This window comes from Saccopteryx bilineata, chromosome 3 (assembly GCF_036850765.1).
Source record: "Saccopteryx bilineata isolate mSacBil1 chromosome 3, mSacBil1_pri_phased_curated, whole genome shotgun sequence".
NCBI classification, from domain to species: Eukaryota; Metazoa; Chordata; class Mammalia; order Chiroptera; family Emballonuridae; genus Saccopteryx; species Saccopteryx bilineata.
The window spans coordinates 276,139,486-276,145,584 of record NC_089492.1 but is presented as its reverse complement, the minus strand read 5'-3'; positions in this window follow the sequence as shown (position 1 = coordinate 276,145,584).

Below are 6,099 nucleotides of genomic sequence, written 5' to 3'. Positions count from 1 at the left end.
CCCGCCTTTGGGGCGGGCCTCGGGAGCGACGTGGTGACGCCCACACTGGCTCCGCCCCCAGCTCCGCCCCCAGCCTCTCCGCTTTTAGTCCTTGGGTCAGTTCTTCCTCACCCTTTCCGGGATTTTTTTTTTTTTTTTTTTTTTTTTTTCATTTTTCTGAAGCTGGAAACAGGGAGAGACAGTCAGACAGACTCCCGCATGCGCCCGACCGGGATCCACCCGGCACGCCCACCAGGGGCGACGCTCTGCCCACCAGGGGGCGATGCTCTGCCCATCCTGGGCGTCGCCATGTTGCGACCAGAGCCACTCTAGCGCCTGGGGCAGAGGCCACAGAGGCATCCCCAGCGCCCGGGCCATCTTTGCTCCAATGGAGCCTTGGCTGCGGGAGGGGAAGAGAGAGACAGAGAGGAAAGCGCGGCGGAGGGGTGGAGAAGCAAATGGGCGCTTCTCCTGTGTGCCCTGGCCGGGAATCGAACCCGGGTCCTCCGCACGCTAGGCCGACGCTCTACCGCTGAGCCAACCAGCCAGGGCCTTTCCGGGATTTTTTGAGCGCTGTTGAAATGTCAGGCAGAGTGAGACCCGAGGACTACAAAGACGAACAAAAATTAACCAAAGTTTCTGTCTTCATAGGTTTAGAGCCTGGGAGGTGTGGGAAGACAGATAATAATGTTTTTTGTTTGTTTGTTTGTCTGTTTTTGTATTTTTCTGAAGCTGGAAACCGGGAGAGACAGTCAGACAGACTCCCGCATGCGCCCTACCAGGATCCACCCGGCACGCCCACCAGGGGGCGACGCTCTGCCCCTCCGGGGCGTCGCTCTGTTGCGACCAGAGCCACTCTAGCGCCTGGGGCAGAGGCCAAGGAGCCATCCCCAGCGCCCGGGCCATCTTTGCTCCAATGGAGCCTCGCTGCGGGAGGGGAAGAGAGAGACAGAGAGGAAGGAGAGGGGGCGGGGTGGAGAAGCAGATGGGCGCTTCTCCTGTGTGCCCTGGCCGGGAATCGAACCCGGGACTTCTGCACGCCAGGCCGACGTTCTACCACTGAGCCAACCGGCCAGGGCCCAGATAATAATGTTGATGAAAGAACAGCCAGCCTATAGAAAAGCCTTCTAAGAGTTTATTTGAGGCAAATTTTGGGGATATATCAGGAAGCAAAATCTCAATGAATTGAGTAGCCGCTGGATAACAGCAGTTTTGCAGCTTACTTTATGCATTAGAATCAAAGGAGAAGTCATAAGGAGGGTTACATGAAATCTATTGGTGGTAGATTAAAGAGGTTGGAGAAAGCAGATGGGGGAAATCTCAAGGATTGGATGAAAGACATAACTAAGAGACACATCGGTGGGCACAGGATAGTTAATAATTAACATGTACAGTATATAGAGATGGTATGTGGGCAACAACAATGAGGGGAGTCTTTGATCTTGTGCTTAGGTGCCAGAATTTGTGCTTTGGAGGGATCCAGAAAAGAAAATTACTCTGAAATTTTAAAGGTAAGTTATCCTAGGTACATAAAGACAATAGGCTCACTTAATGTACAGACTGACCTTTGTCAAGGAAGCTGCAGGCCTATGACATGCCTAACTACCATGACCTGCTTTAGTTAGGAATTTTTATGTTCAGACCATCCCGTGTGGTTAATTTCAGTCACCAGTTTGTAAGGCCTGCCACGTGCCCCTCCATGCCGGAGCTTGTCAGCTTTAGTTTGTGGTCCCATTTTCCTGCACAACAATCACACAAATAATTGTATAATTACTACTTTTCACAATAATAAGATGAAGCATTACTATTTGCCACACACTGTTCTGAGTTCTTTGCACATATTAACTTATTCATCACCATTTTCAGGATTCAAATGCAGGCAGTTGACTCCAGAGAGAGAAGCATACTTTCATTTTATACCTTGAAGAATGAATAAAATCTATCTAGGTAAAGAGAATACAAAAGTTCTCCAGACAGAGCATAGTCTATGCAAAGACCCTAAGGCAAAGAAATCGAATGCACAGAGCAGTGTATTTCAAAATACATGTTGTCATAATATCAACTTAGTAGATAGCAACTTAGAAAAAAAGAAATAGGAAATATTAGAGTGCATTGTGTAGCTACTGAGTACTGCTTTGCAAACCTTTTGTATATTATGTCAACTAGGTTGCAATGTAAAATAAATTTTTTTATATTTTTTTTCTTTTTTCTTTTTTACAGGGACAGAGAGAGAGTCAGAGAGAGGGATAGACAGGGACAGACAGGAACGGAGAGATGAGAAGCATCAATCATTAGTTTTTCGTTGCTCATTGCGACACCTTAGTTGTTCAATGATGCTTTCTCATATGTGCCTTGACTGCGGGCCTTCAGAAGACTGAGTAACCCCTTGCTTGAGCCGGTGACCTTGGGTCCAAGCTGGTGAGCTTTTTTTTTTTTTCATTTTTCTGAAGCTGGAAACAGGGAGAGACAGTCAGACAGACTCCCGCATGCACCCGACCGGGATCCACCCGGCACGCCCACCAGGGGCGATGCTCTGCCCACCAGGGGGCGATGCTCTGCCCATCCTGGGCGTCGCCATGTTGCGACCAGAGCCACTCTAGCGCCTGAGGCAGAGGCCACAGAGCCATCCCCAGCGCCCGGGCCATCTTTGCTCCAATGGAGCCTTGGCTGCGGGAGGGGAAGAGAGAGACAGAGAGGAAAGCGCGGCGGAGGGGTGGAGAAGCAAATGGGCGCTTCTCCTGTGTGCCCTGGCCGGGAATCAAACCCGGGTCCTCCGCACGCTAGGCCGACGCTCTACCGCTGAGCCAACCGGCCAGGGCCAAGCTGGTGAGCTTTTACTCAAAGCAAATGAGCCCATGCTCAAGCTGGCAACCTTGGGGTCTCGAACCTGGGTCCTCAGCATCCCAGTCCGACGCTCTATCCACTGCGCCACTGCCTAGTCAGGCTGTAAAATAAATTTCTTAATGTAGAAAGTAATTAGAAATGTTTGAAAAACTTTTTTTGTGTGTGTGTGTGTGTGTGTGACAGAGACAGGGAGAGAGACAAAGAGAGGGACAGGTAGGGACAGACAGGCAGGAAGGGTGAGAAGTGAAAAGCATCAATTCTTTGTTGCAGCTCCTTAGTTGTTCATTGATTGCTTTCTCATATGTGCCTGTGCTTTGATGGGGGTGAGGGGATACAGCAGAGCAAGTGACCACTTGTTCAAGCCAGCAACCTTGGGCTTAAGTCAGCAACAATGGGATCATGTCTATGATCCCACACTCAAGCTAGCAGCAACCCTGTGCTCAAGCTGGATGAGCCTGTGCTTATGCCAGTGACCTCAGGGTTTCAAACCTGGGTCCTCTGTGTCCCAGTCCAATGCTCTATTCATTGTGCCACTGCCTGGTCAGGTAAAAAACATTGTTTTGGAAACATGAAGAGATGGCCTGATTGGAGAGCAGGGAGGGAGTAGGAAGGGGACTTCCTATTAAGATGGGAGAGATTGGCAGGGACCATTTCACAGGGCTTTGGGTAATATATTAATACCTACCTTTGTAGTAATGCATTGGAAGGGTTTTAAGCAGCATATGATCAAATTTGCATTTTGGAAATAGTCACTGGCTACTGGGCGAGTGGATAGCCAACTGGTGAGTGCACTACATGGAGAAGCAGGGAAGGCACTGTCCCTGCTTCAGGGGGCTCGTATTTTAGCTAAGCAGAGAACAAAAAATGATGTGTTCTGTTATGCTTCTGCAGCCCTGAAAATTTCCTCCATCATAACAAAGCACTACTCACAGCATTCTCAAACCTGAAGCTTGGGACCCCAAAATACTAGCATGGTGTTTAAAGTAAATATGACTTTCAAGACTCATACAACTGAAAACTAAAAACCATTGCTGAAATTAAAGAAGACAAAAATAAGTGGAAAAACATCCCATGTTCATGAATTGGAAGAGTTAATATTAAGATGTTAATACTCCCCAAAGTGATCTACTGATTAACTTCAATTTCTATTGAAACCCTAACCATGGTTTTGCAGAAACAAAAAAATCCATCCTAAAATTCATATGTAATCTCAAGTGACCCTGAATAGCCAAAACAACCCTTGAAAAAGAAGAACAAAGTTGGAAGACTCACATTTTTATTTCAAAACTTACTATATTAATCAAAACAGGGTGGTACTGGCATAAAGGAAGATATATCGACCAGTAGAATAGCAAACCCAGAAATAAACCTGTAGTAAGATACCAAAAAGCTGCAAAATTAATATTGATATTCTAGGAGGAAAGGTCAGGCTTTCCTGTCCCGTCCTTCCTTTGAGGAGGGGAGGGAGAAGAATGGAGAAGTTTCTGGCTTGCAAGAACAATGGGTCATTCAGTTTTTTGGGTTTTTTTAAAGATTCTATTTATTCATTATAGAGAGGGGAGACAGAGAGAGAGAGAGAGAGAGAGAAGGGGGAGGAGCAGGAAGCATCAACTCCCATATGTGCCTTGACCAGGCAAGCCGAGGTTGTTTTTTTTTTAATTTTTTTTTTTTTTTTTTTTTTTCTGAAGCTGGAAACGGGGAGAGACAGACAGACTCCCGCATGCGCCCGACCGGGATCCACCCGGCATGCCCACCAGGGGCACCGCTCTGCCCACCAGGGGGCGATGCTCTGCCCCTCCGGGGTGTCGCTGTGCCACGACCAGAGCCACTCTAGCGCCTGGGGCAGAGGCCAAGGAGCCATCCCCAGCACCCGGGCCATCTTTGCTCCAATGGAGCCTCGGCTACGGGAGGGGAAGAGAGAGACAGAGAGGAAGGAGGGGGGGTGGGGGGTGGAGAAGCAAATGGGCGCTTCTCCTATGTGCCCTGGCCGGGAATCGAACCCGGGTCCCTCGCACGCCAGGCCGACGCTCTACCGCTGAGCCAACCGGCCAGGGCAAGCCGAGGGTTTTGAACCGGCAACTTCAGCATTTCCAGGTTGATGCTTTATCCACTGCGCCACCACAGGTCAGGTCAGGCCAGGTCATTCAGTTTTAAAACTAAAATAAAGGTTAACTGAGAAACTTCTTTTTCAATGGGAGACAGAATTTACATACCACCTTGCATTGATTGTAGTTCCTCCCCCCTTTCTGGAATCCTGAGAGTAACATACCTCTAGGCAAAGGGAAGATGAACCCTGAAAGACTGTAAATATCTTTGATTGTGTTACCTTGAAAGTCTTAATGTTTTAGTATATCCCCTTAATGTTTTGTTGTAAGCTTGTGTCATGATGTCATGCTCTCCACAGCCTGTGTGTGATCAAGGGTGTATAACCAACCCCTGAGATGTATTTGGCGCACATGATTTGGGTCTGCAAATGCCCCATATCAGCCATATGTGGCTGGCATATTTAATAAATCTCCTCCTTTAATAAAACCCTTCAAAATTCATCTGGACTTGGTGTCTCTACGTAAACCCACAGGAGTGAGGTACGGTACTTTTCAGCACCTGCGGTACAGTACTTTACAACAAACCTTTGCGTATATTGTCATTTTTCAATAAGGATGTCAAGACCATTACATGGGCGAAAGGATAGTCTTTTCAACAAAGGGTGCTTGAAACATTTGATACACACATGCAAGAGAATGAAGTTGGGCCCTTACCTGACATAAATGTAAGAGCTAAAACTACAAAACTGTTAGAAGAAACATAGGAGGGAAAACTTTATGACATTTGATTTGGCAATGATTTTTTTTTTTTTTTTTTCATTTTTCTGAAGCTGGAAACAGGGAGAGACAGTCAGACAGACTCCCGCATGCGCCCGACCGGGATCCACCTGGCACGCCCACCAGGGGCGGTGCTCTGCCCACCAGGGGGCGATGCTCTGCCCATCCTGGGCGTCGCCATATTGCTACCAGAGCCACTCTAGCGCCTGAGGCAGAGGCCACAGAGCCATCCCCAGTGCCCGGGCCATCCTTGCTCCAATGGAGCCTTGGCTGCGGGAGGGGAAGAGAGAGACAGAGAGGAGAGCGCGGCGGAGGGGTGGAGAAGCAAACGGGCGCTTCTCCTGTGTGCCCTGGCCGGGAATCGAACCCGGGTCCTCCGCACGCTAGGCCGACGCTCTACCGCTGAGCCAACCGGCCAGGGCCGCAATGATTTTTTGAGTACGACACCAAAACC